The sequence below is a fragment of the Chinchilla lanigera genome, unplaced genomic scaffold (assembly GCF_000276665.1).
Source record: "Chinchilla lanigera isolate Chin_1 unplaced genomic scaffold, ChiLan1.0 scaffold00019, whole genome shotgun sequence".
NCBI classification, from domain to species: Eukaryota; Metazoa; Chordata; class Mammalia; order Rodentia; family Chinchillidae; genus Chinchilla; species Chinchilla lanigera.
Window position 1 is genome coordinate 14715331 of NW_004955420.1, and position 12595 is coordinate 14727925.

Sequence of the window (12595 nt, forward strand, 5' to 3'; positions counted from 1 at the left end):
GGCTGCGGTGCTGTGAAGGGCAGGGCCTGTGTGGTGAGGTCACTGAGTGTGCTTGGAAAGGACATATTCTCGTCTGGCTCTGCCCTTCTCTCTCTGCTTCTGGATGCCACGGAGGGAGCAGCTGTTTGTCACCCTCCCCTCTAGCCATCCCAGGTCTTCCCTGGAAGCAGGTGATCATGGACTGCAACCAGGACCCAAATAAATCGCTCTTTCCTTAAGTTGCGACTGTCAGTTATTTTGTCCCAGTGAGGAGAGAAGGGGCTAAGACACAGGTCTGTCTCTGAGGAACTTCCATGCAGTGAGGGAGCAGGATGGCCTCCCTCCTCCAGGCTTCCTCTAGCTCCTCCCCCTGCCCCCCTCTGAAGGCTCTGCTTCCCTGGGACCCGGGAAGGAGTGGATGCTTCCAGGGCTGCAACCCTCATGTGCTGTGAGCCTCCCCCAAATACTCCTTTATAATAAGTCCTTGGCTTAACATGAATGAGGAGCTCTAACTCTGTAGGGAAAAAAAAAAATCCACCCTGAGAATTCAGGGTGTGGTGGTACATAGCTGTAATTTCAGCATCCGGGAGACCGAGGCAGGAGGATTGCTGCCAGTTTGAGGACGGTCTGGGCTACGTAGTGAGTTCAAGTCCACCCTGAACAACGTAGTGAGACCCCTTCTCAAAAAAGTAAAAAAAGGGATCAGATCACCAGAGAGAATAACAGTGAAGAATAAATGTGTTAATGAGGGCAAGTTGTATGAATGTCAGTGGCTTAAATCACGTGCTAACTCAATGGTAGGTGAGTTAATGCTTGTGGACTTCGGGGAGAAGTCTGTTAGTATTCGAGGAGCACCCACTGAATACACGCTGTGACAGCTTACACGTGTGGAGGAAGCACAAACCCGCTGCCCGGCAGTGCGGTGACAGCTATTGACATAAGGTGGCCCTGAGTACCTGGTGCCTCTCCTTCAGTGTGGAAGAACGGACACTGCCTGTTCCTTTTCTCAGATCTAATGCAAAACAGCTGCAGCGTGCTGTTCTGTAGAGACTTGGTCCTTGGTCCTTAGCTGAGACAGGTGCTGTGACTTGCACTGGCGGCTGAGACGATCGCTCCAGGTCTACTAAGAGGAAGCACTTCATCTTCTCTTGCGGCTGGGCTTGGAGCTTGCCATGGAGCGTGTCAGCAGTCACCATCCATCCGTCCTGATTCCCAACATTTCTCCACAGCGCTCATCATTCGGGATGTTTGCTCTCAGAGCCTGGAAAAGAAATCCTGAATTATCCCTTCGGGCATCTCAGGCCAAGTGGGAGAAAGGATGTGTGGGTGAAACACAGACAAAGAGATGGAAAGGTAACCATTCGTCGAGCCGGTCAGCACCCCTTTGTGAGGTACGTTTCTCATGCCAGCCACTGCGCTGGGACCGAGGTTACAAAGACAAACTGCGCCTGGCCTCTGATCTCAAAACAAACCGCTTGCTTTGTTCTGGGTGCGGGTTAAGGTTTCAAAACATGCAGCAGGCTGCTTACTCAAGACTTGGCTTGGCTTTGTTTTATTTTGTTGTTTGTTTTGAGACAGGGTCTCGCGATGGATTCCAGCCCGGCCTTGAACTCATTTTGTAGCCCAGGCTGGCCTCAAAGGGGCAGTGATCCTCCTGCTTCAGCTGCTCAAGTGCTGGGATTACAGGCATGTGCCACCATGCCTGGCTAGGGGTTGGGTAATTTTTGATGTATTTTATTCTTCATTAAACACTTGGTCTTGTTTCGAAGGATGGTAGCAGAATTAGACACTAAGACAAACCATTCCAAGGGCTGGTCACGGACACCACACCCAGGGCATGGCGGGAGAAGGCGAGGCTGGGGGAGGCTGTCCCTTGGGGAGGCTTCTAGGGCCAGCCGGGCTCCTGCAGAGGACCCAGCTTAGCCGACGAGGGAGGAGGAAGTCACGTGCTGCGAGCAGGAGGTGGGAAGAACCTTGTGTTGCTGGAGCATGGGATGCATGGTGGGAAACTCCAGGCACAGAGAGAGGACAGGGCGGCAGCGGCTTCCTGTCCAGCGTGTGGGTTTCATCTTGTGGGCAGTGGGGGCCCTGGGGGGTGGTTTCAGCCAAAGGGAGGAAGGGTCCCTTCTGCCTTGTAGACAGCTTGTGAGCTTGGCTCAAGAGCATGTGCAGTCGGAAGCCCTTGCCACTTTCCAGAAGAGGGGTAGGTGGGAGCTGGAGCTAAGATACAGGCTTTATGCATAGTATGGTTGCACCATGTGCGTGGACGCACCTACACGTTTGTGTGTGATGCAGTTCTCCAAAGGCCGCAGGAGACCATTTACACGGATTCTTCCATGGAGCTACCTGCTTGAGCTGGCTCTACCCACAGAACTCATCTCTCCCTTTTAGAAAGAAAGTCTTTCTAAAGTCTTTCTTGAGTGCCCTACCTGGCATTGATAGCAATGTTTCAGTATCAGTAAATTTGAAGCGTGAGGTAGGTCGGACACAAGCAGCGCACGTCTCCTATGTGTGTTCTTGTTTTTAGGGAAGCAGTTCTTCCTCATTCCTTTGGGGGCCGACTTGCTGCTTGTCTCTTCTTTGAAATATTGTCTGCGATCTGCTTTCCTCTGAGACTGTAGTCTGGGGAAGGGGATGCCCGGGGTTAGTTCACCTTTTCCATCTTTAACCATTCACTTTTTAAAAAAAATCCCCAATTCTTAAGAGTTTCCAGAAAAACTCCCAAGCAGCAAAACTTATGAAGAGACTTAATCTCCTCTCTGTGACCGCAGGCGGCCTGATGTGTTCTCCTGTGCCCCGTGCCTTTCCAACAGGAGGCTGAAGGGCCCGGTCCTGCTGGGGACAGGGTGGGGTTGCGCCCGGTGCGGCGTTGATGATGCCCTGAATTCTGCCTGGGAGGGAAGCTTGTGGGGGTTGCTGTTGGAGCCGCATCAGTCACAGGGATTTGGGGAGTGGGGTGGGGCGCCCCAAGGACTCGGTAGGGGCGTGACGAGAGGAGGCGACAAGGATGTTGTGTCAATGCAAACTCCGCTCAGAGCACATTGATTTCGCAGGCCCCAAAGAGGAGTCCATGAGGAGGTGCAGTCCAGCCACACAGTTTCCTGCGGGAAAGTGGAACCCCACCAGGGGTGGGAGCCCCGCTCAGCGCTGCAGGTCTGTCTGGGCCCTGTGAGGAGGGTGTCACAGGGAACCTGCTCACCCTCTAGAAGACCCAGTTTTCCTTCCAGCAGTGGGGACGCATGGTGATGTGTCCTGTACTGTGTGATGTTGGGGTGGACGTTATTTGCATATTGGAAAGTATGTTTGGAAAATAAGGACAAAGAATGCAAAGGCTTCCTTTCGTAAAGCAGAGGAAATAGTGACATCTTGAGTGCCCTACCTGGCATTGATAGCAAGCACTGGAGGCCGCTCTGGCTTCTAAGCATATTTCTGTCTGTCTTGCCTTGCAGGGTTCACAAACCCAAGTGCCAGACAGGAGGTGAGAGGCCCTGGGATTGGTTCTCTGCTTGGTCCTGTGCTCCCTGAGAGCACTGGAGTGGATCTCTCCAAGCCTCGGTTTCTCATGCACATCCCAGCAGGACATTATGAAGGCTCTGTCCATGAATGGATTTCGTGCTGTCCCAAAGCAGCTAGTCAATGATACAAGGTATAAGCAAAAAATACGATGTTTACATTTTTAAAAGTTTGTTATGTTAAGACACATGGTTGCCAGGCATGTTGGCACATGCCTGTAATCCCAGCACTCAGGAGGTTGAAGCAGGAGGATCACTGTGAGTTCGAGACCAGCCTGGGCTACAAAGTGAGCTCAAGGCCAGTCTGAACTGCATAGCGAGACCCTGTCTCAAAAAGACAAAAAAAAAAAATTGACCTTTCAGAGTCATTTTGATTTTGGGGAAGAGCTGGAAGTCACAGAGTGCCACATCCAGTGAGTAAGGTGGAGGAAGACACAATGCCGTGTTGCTATGGGCTTCCCTTTCTGTGGAGTGGCAGCATTCACTGTATTTTGATCATGTCTCATAAAGAGCCTCACGAAAAAGGACTTGCAGAAATGCTTCAGAAAGTGGCAAGAACAGTGGGATAAGTGTGTTTGAAGTGAGCCACAATATTTTGAGGGCGATTAATGGCAACGTGTCTTTTACTGTAATACATTTTTAAAAATTTAAATGTTTATCATATTTTTTGATCACCCCTTTGTGTCATTTAGGAGATGAAGAGCCACACAGCTGTGGCTGAAGTCGCTGGGCTACTAGCGTGGTATTTTCTGTTCCCTCACGACAGGAATCAGTAGTGGACCCTGCTGTCTGAGCCCCAGGTTCCTGTTCTTCGCAGTGATAAGCGGGCTCAGAGGGGTCACTCCGGCTGTTCAGCTCAGCCCTCTGGTGCCCAGAAGTGTGCCGGGAGGACACAGTTGTGTGTTCCATCCATCTGAGTCAGCAGACACAGCAGAGGAAGAGGCCGGGGTGTGGTGGGGCACAAGACAACCAGACGAGGGTGGTAGGAAGTGGCATCGCTTGTAAAGTGACAGGCCACAGGCTGAGACCAGCCAAGAGAGGAGAATTACTCAGGGCCTACATCCAGTTCCCATGTGAGATCCAAAACCAACTCCCCAAGCCCTGTTGAAGTTGGCTAGTGACAATCCACAAACCACAGGCTCCAGAGATGGGAGCCAGAGAAGCCACCCACAGGAGGAGGGGGGATACAGAGAGAAAGTTGGCTCAGACCCCTGCACGATCAGGCCCATAGGACGGCTGCACCCCCGCTGCAGGGTTCTATGCTAAGTGGAGTTCACAGCTGCTCAGGTGGGCAGGGAGCTGAGCGCGACCCTCTCCAGGTCTGCGTGAAGACGAGGCGGAAGCCCCAGGTCCCTGGGAAGGTCTCCGTTGTGGGGTTTCCAAACTCAGAGCACACCACGGAGGAGGCTTGGTTTGGAAAACTCTCCAGACCCTTGGTCACGTTGCTGTCTTTCAGCTAAAACACAGGGTTAGCTGGATTTCCTTCCAGACTTCAAAGATCTGGGCATGTTGCATGCAACATTTCCTCTGGAGGGGTCCCCAAGCAAAACAAAAATATTACCCCTATCTGGTGAACTGAGAAAGAAAATCTCCCGTCAGTGAAGATCTGAGTGCCCAGCAAGCGTGCGGCACATGGAGAAAGGCCTCGCCTCCGCACGGGGAAGCCACAGCAAGAAAGAAGTCAGAGCAGGATGAGGCAGGTCTGAAAGCCTGTGGAACTGGACAAATTAGAGGGGGACCGTAACAGTCACCTGTCCATTCCCTCACCCTGAGGTAGGGTCACACATGAGTCACAGTGCTTGGAAGCACACATACACACATGCACGCACGCACGCACGCACGCACACACGGAGCACCCTCCCCCAATAACTCACTGCAATTAGGAGCTGCATTTCCCAGTTTGTGGGCTGGACTTAGAGACCCAGCAAAAGGGACTCTTGAGAACAGAAAGGAATTCCACAACGGTGAGGTTAGGGCCGCAGTCTCTAAAGCGAGGTGGTTTTAGAAAGGGAGGGTCCCCAGGCTCTCAGGGGCGCTGGGGTGAGTGGGGATAGGGTGGGGGCTGAGGGGAGGAAGGGAGCTGCCTGGAAGCCCTGGAGACGAGTGGGCGCCCGCCCTGGGCTTTACCTTCTTCGCAGCACCCCCGTCTGCACAGCCTGGGGCCCTAAGTTGCTCTGTTTTCTCCACCCATCTCTGAAAACCTTCCTGCTCCGAGGCTACTTCAAAGCTGCTGGGAAAGCCAAGTTGCCAATTAAGCCTCTTTCAGGCAGGTTCTCATTCCTTCCTCACTAATTGAAATGTTACTCCTTTTACTAAACCCATAAACCACCCAAACAGGGCGGTCTTTCTCATTTGCATTGTAACAATGTCCCTGATGTGCTCCGGAGAGCTGGCCGAGGAGGGGAACCCTTTCTCCAGCCCGGGTAGGAACGGTCAAAAGCAATTCCGAGGCAAAGGCCTTCATTTCCATCCCTATACCGCCGCTCATTAGCTAAGGTGGGATAAATTCCTTTTCCTCGGATCCGCTTCCCGGGATGATAATGTCTTTTTGTCTCAGGCCGCAGTTCCCAAACTAGACCTTAATTGCTGATAGTACTGAGTTAATACACGTTTACGGCTGGGGAAGGTTAAAGAAGGTCTCCTGTCGTTTTATTTGAGACATTTTATTTTACCTGCCATAAAGTCATTAACGAGTTGTTTGGTGTTGACTCGTGCTTGCTCCGTCATCTTGTCCCCGCTCCTTGGGAAAGTGCGACGAGGGTGAGGGGTCAGCGTCTGGGCTGTTTCTGGGACCCCCCTCCTCACCAGGTCCTTCTCTTGAGCAGGGAGGAGATGCCCGGGTTTCTCTCTGGGCATGTTGCATCGCACAGGCGATGATGAAATCCCATCAGAGCCACGGGCTGTGCCCAACTCCTGAATCAGCTCCCACCTATAACTCAGCCCCAAGTGGCCCGCAGGCCCCGCTCGGAGCCCAGGTGACGGGCAACGTGGCGGGTCTGCCTGTGGATGTGGGCCCAGAGAAGGGGGCTGAACACAGCAGGAGGAGCGGCCAGGGCTGGGGCCGTGCCAGGGGAAGCCAGGGTTTCCAAACGCCACCCTGGGAGTCCTGAGGCCTGCCGCGGAGTCAGGCTTCTCCAACCTTTCATCTTTCCCTCTAATACACAAGGGAGAAGCGGAGGTCCTCCCCACCCTGTGCGCTGCTCCCGCACATTGTAATAAAACCGGCTGCTGAAGGGGAAATGCGCAGGGCTGTTACATAGCCCATGGTAAAGGGCTAGCCTGGCATGCAGAGAGGCCCTGGGCCCACCTCCAGCCCCTCAAAAAAAATTTAAAAAAAAGCTTGAATCACCCTGCGGTCCCATTGTCCCTCAGAAGGCTGCTCCTAGGTGCCAGAACTCCATTCCTGTCTCCAATGTCTTGCCCGGTAGCAGGGCCCCAGGCATGGATCCACTGTGACAGAAGCAGCTGGCAGTTTCCCAGAATCCACATTGCCAGAGGTTTCCTGGATACACGATTTGACTCCATTTCTTAGGCTTCCTTCGAGTCAGACGTGGACCTGTAACTTTCCCAGCTAGTTGGGGGTGGAGAAATAGGGCCGCAGACCCGAGGCCATGGGCATGACCCTCTGGGCACCTTCGGAAGCTCAACGGTAAAAGTGGCAAAGTCTGTGGGGTGCGGTGGCACACGCCTGTAATCCCAGCACTCGGGAAGAGCCTGAGTAGGAGGATCGCCCTGAGGTCAAAGCAGCTGGAACTACATAGCAAGAACCTGTCTCAAAAAAACCAGAAGAGAGCAGTGGCAGAGCCTCACTCAGCTCAAGCTCCCTACTCTAGATCCCAGGCCGGCCTCAGTGGCACCCTTTGTGGCTCAGCCTCCTGAGTGCTGGGATTACGGGTGTGCACCACTATGCACAACTCAGCTCAAACATTTAAACCAGGGTAGACGACAGCTCTCCCCTGCGGTCCTGTGAATGAGCCGGAAATAACTGTCGGTGGAATTTAAGTCAAGTGCAGCTTTGGGATGGTTTGTTGTAGCAGAGCAGCTGCTACCCAGCCAGATGAGCACCAGGTCCTAGGCTGCGGGCTGCAGCCGCGGTCTAGAAAGCCCATCCACCAGGCCTGCCCCGCAGCCTGGAGACCCGGCTCTGATTCCAGCCCCTCTGGGCGGCCTTTCCGGGGCAGAGCGAGCCCAGCCTGGCCTTGCCCAGCCCTCATTCCTGGTCTCTTCCCAAAGCCACTCTGTCTGCTTCTGGGTGGGTTGAGTAAGCAGGCATCTGGCCAAGGAGCTAGAGTCAGAAACTGGGTTTGAAGACCCGAAGCCTCCTAACCAAAGGTGGCTCTTCCGAGGTGGATTTCATAATCATAAGCGTTGCTGAAATCAGGCTGCAGAGCCTTGGATGTGCAGAGTGACACCAGCTGTTCAGCGTGTAGAAGGTGATCCTTTAGCTCTCTGCTTTTGTCCCTTCTCTTCACAGATGGGGAGACTGCGGCCCAGAGTAGGGGGGCCTTAGGCGACTGCCTAAGGTGACTGCCTTAGGTGACTTGATCACATGGCTTAGCTAACTTGTTGGCAGAATCAAGGCTGAGGCTATACGTGTGCGGTTGTCAGGTGACCCTTTGCAACTCCTGCAACTGCTTTTTTTTGGGGGGGGGTGTTGGGTAGCGGGCCCTGAACCCAGGGCCTGAGCTACATCTCTCGTCCTTTTTATTTTTTATTTTGAGACAGGGTGCTAAGTGATCCAGGCCAGGCTCAAACTTGTGATTCTGTCTCAGCCTTTCAGACTGCTGAACTTACAGGTGTGTGTGCCTGGCTCTTTCTTCCCCTTTTTTAGTTTTTATTTATTTTTAGTTTTTTAAATTTTTATTTATTTATTTTTTTGTGGTACTGGGGATTGAACTCACGACCTTATGCTTGACAGGCAGGTGCTTATGCCACTGAGCTCTATGCCCAGCCCCTCTTCACCCTTTTTTAATTCATCAGGACACACCTGTCTTTGGTCACTCTGTTTCTGCATTCTCGAGCACTCCTCCATTCCATCGCCTTCGTTGTGACATCGCATATCTGTGAGGATGCTACAGTGGCTGATGCTTCCCGGGGAAGTGTGTTAGGAAGCAGAAATGCCAGCCTTCTTGAGGAACCACTCCCACACCCTCTGGAGGGCCACAGACCTCATTCCTGGGCTCCAGAAGAGGCCCTGGGACAGGCAGGGAACTCACCCTCCTTTCTCTGTAGTGTCCTCGTCAGGGTGGGCTGAGAAGGACGCCTGGGGAGGAATTCCATCCCTTCTTGCAGAGGGGGAAACTGAGGCTTAGCCGGGTCTCTGCAGGGTGCAGCACAGCCCTTCTGATCCCGGTCCCTGTTCTTTGCACAGAGGAGGCTGCTGGTCAGAGGAAAAAGTTTCTTGTCTTCTCTGTCACAAAGAAAGTGACACCAGTATTCCATGTTTGTATAGATTTTGTCATTTAAAACTCAAGCAACCATGTGTTCATTATCAAACTCAGTTTTCTTTTCCAGACTTTTCTTTTCTAGGTGTCTAAGAGGCCTATGGATTCCTGGTGGTCAGAGCAGGTTCAAACCCCGGGCTTTCTGCCTCCTGTCTCCCTTTCCAGTCAGTCGCTTAATGCTTGGCTCCAGAGGGATCACTAGGGCGGGAAAGTCCCTGTCCTTGTCTTGGCCAGGGGCCATGGTTCACAGCAAGCCTGTGCTTGGCTCAGGTGTGCCCACCCTTCTGTAGGACCTGCTCCTGGGAGGACACAGGAGACGGCATCTGGACAGGCTGTTGTGAAGGAAAAGATGAAGGGTGTCCTCTCTGAATCCCAGAGGGAGGAAGGAGGCATAGCCGTGTCCACCGTCTTCCTTGGTGAGATGGTTCCCTTCTTGTGATGCTGATGCCGGGTTCCCCTCCTTTTGGACCCTTCCAGTTCATTGCTGCTTTACTGGGAGTCTTTTCCAAGACAGTGGGTATGTATTTGGGGGAGCGGTGGTAAGGATGTGGTGGTGACAGCTCAGACACTGGGACAGAGAAGAGGAGGATTTGACAGGGTTAGAACCCTCAAGCGGCCTTCTTTGGTATTTACTACATGCTTAGTATGATGTAGTATGAAGGAAGCTTGCTTCACACATGTATGTATTTGTAATTCACTAGGTGCTCTTTCCATCTGGGTTTTTTCCTTAAACTTTAAAAAAAATAAGAAGGGGCTGTAGCTTAGCACTAGGGAACTTGCTTAGCATGTGCAAGTCCCTGGGTTCAATCCACAGCACCATCAAAAAAATATAGTTGTAGCTCAGTACAGTTTCGTCAGGTGAGGTGATGCATGCCTATAATCCCAGCACTCTGGAGGCTGAGCCAGGAGGATCTCTGTGGATTCAAGGCCAGCCTGGACTACATAGCAAGACAGTGTCTCAAATAAATAAATAAATAAATAAATAATAAAATCTGAAAAAGAACAATTTTGGAAAACAGACTTCGTGAGGATATAATGAAGGCTCTATGATATTTCAGGCTACGAACTTCTCATTTTCACAGAGAAGTGAAAAGGCAAAGCTCTGTTGATGGCTGACAACTTCACTCTAAGACATCCCGTTTCTTTTAAATCGTGCTAAAGATCAAACCCAGGACCCCCTGCATGCCAGGCAAACTCTAGTCTCAAGCTATTGCACCTTGTCATGGTAAACACACCTGTGCCCAGAGCAGGGACTCCTCTAAGAGCCACTGGCTCGTGAGTAGCCAAGGCAGGATTTGAACTCAGATCTGTCTTTCTATCGCATCAAGTTGCTTCTCTAAGTAAATAGAAATATTAGCAAAGAACAATCATTCCCAATTTATATCATGAGGAAATCAAGTCTGAGGGTCACAGAGGCATCAGTCGTAGCTTTTAATGACAAGGTTTTGAGCAAGATGTGACAGGTCTAGGAGGACCCCAAGGTACGGCCCCACCCCCAGAGACTGTCACCTTTAGGAGCCATGACTGACTGTGCTTGGGTTTCACCAGGAAATGGTCCTTGCAGTGTGCCAGAGATCCTACCCACCCTTTATCAGGATCAAATCACTCCTTGCCTGGACTTAAGAACTCAAATCACTCCTTGCCTTCCCTTGGCAGGGATGGGACTATCAGTCTCCCCTTGGAGCCTGAAGTTACAACCCCAGGGGTGACCGCGGTCAGATCTTCCCTTCACAAAGGCTGAGTAAAGACCTCAAGCCGGGGATCGCGGGAGCCTCTCCCCTCTGGGGTTCCTCCAAAATGATCAGGTGATAAACACCCTTGTAAGACAGTTGGTCTCATTTTGTGGATGTGAATTCAGGGGCTCCCAGCCGCATTCTACTCGTCCTGCCTCCAGCTTAGGTTTTAAAAACTAATTCTCCCTGCATCAATCTGAAAAGACCCTTGCAACAAAAGCTCCACATCTGAGTGTATTTACTGAGTGTGCAGCTGTGTCAATGGCCAGCACAAAGCGAGGCTTCCTGGTCAGCCCACAATAGGCCGCAGGTATCTCACAAACAGAGGGACGCAGGCAGGGCCTCTCACCAGCCAGCCAGCCTCCTTCCAAGAGGGCCGGGCTGGAGCCCAGGGGTCAAGAGAAAGGGAGGGCGTCCCGCCCCCACCTCCCACACACAAGTGGGGACTGAAAGATATGATCTGTAAGCCTATCAATTAGGGCTATTAAAAAGGTAATTAGCCGCGTTCCATGGAAACCAAGGACAGAGATGTGAAAAGGGGGAAATTCATTTCCATGTGCTTCCATTTTAATGTGACCCGAACTCTGGTAATGAGGCGGAGGCGACTGTTGTGAATGTCACTTGGTCGCTCTTCGTGGGAAGGTGATAGATATCAAGACAGCTAAAGAGCCCTCCTATCAGAAAAGTGGAAACTATCTTTTATTTTTGCAAAAGTATATATATATATTTTATTTTATTTTATTTTATTTATTTATTTTCTCCTACTGTCAAACTCTAGACACAAATCCAAGAGTCGGATTTGGGAGGCTGGGGAGGAGGTGCGAGTCATTTCCCCTGGAGCTTTCTTTCCCAAACAGAGTTGTGGCAGGAAATGAAATCTGAAAATGTCCACAGTGAACAGGCTTTGGATTCAGATACGTGTGAAATTCAGAACCGGTGTTTCTGTGGCCTACGTGTGTGGGTATTTTGATAATAATACCCAGGAGAGAGCAAAATGAATAGAGGAAATACCTTGTTCACAATGAAATGTGAAGATCTCTGCTGAAATGGATCTAAAGCAGGCGCCGCCCTGGGCAGTACTGGCCTGGTTCACAGCAAGTGTGGACTCACCTACATTCACATTCTGCATGGGTGCATGCTGCACGCAAAAGATCATGGAATTTTAAATTTTTGCTCATTTTTTCCTACCGTCTCATGTTCTCTTCCTTTCTCCCTAAATTTTCTTTCTTTTTTGTGGTATTGGGCATTGAACCCAGGGCCTTTACACTGAGCTATACCCTCAGCCTTTATTTTTCCGATTTCTCTCTCCAGGTCTCTAAGTTGCCCAGGCTGGGCTACAACTTGTGATCCTCCTGCCTCAGCTCCCAGCCTGCTGAGATTACAGGCATGCGCCACCACACACAGCTTCTAGGTTTTTTTTTTTTTTGAGGTGAGCTCTGTACACAGTGAGATACACAAATCTTATCACATCCTGTAATCCACACAGCATCCAAGATACACAATATTTCCATCATCTCAGAAGTCTCCTGCCCATCTGGTCAATATATAAGCTCCCCAGCAGTCCCTGTTCTGACATTTATTACTACACTTTAATTTTCCTGTTCTTGAATTTCATCTAAATGATGTCGTTTAGATGGTGCCTAATGATGTGGAACAATTTTTCATGTGCTTATTACCATTTTCATACTTTCATGAAATTTTTGGGATTTTGGGGTCCACTTATTATTGTTTGTCATCCTGTCAATTTGTAGATATACTGTACATCCTGGATACAAGTCTCTTCTGGTTTTTTTCCAGTACCGGGAATTGAACTCACAACCTTGAGCTTGCCAGGCAGGCACTGTGCCGCTGAGCTAAATCCCCAGCCCCTTAAAAGTCTCTTCTAATATGTAGGTATTGCAAACATTTTCCCTTGGCTGGTGGCCTT

At 51.0% G+C, this 12595-nt stretch overlaps 1 long non-coding RNA gene across 1 annotated transcript; it reads left to right on the top strand.

Annotated features, from left to right (window-relative positions):
- The first annotated feature begins 1707 nt into the window (after positions 1-1707).
- Positions 1708-6157, top strand: LOC102005477. Its single transcript, XR_260717.2, has 3 exons — positions 1708-3132; positions 3429-3625; positions 4184-6157. It is a non-coding gene; the product is annotated as an uncharacterized LOC102005477 (long non-coding RNA).
- Positions 6158-12595: the final 6438 nt, after the last annotated feature.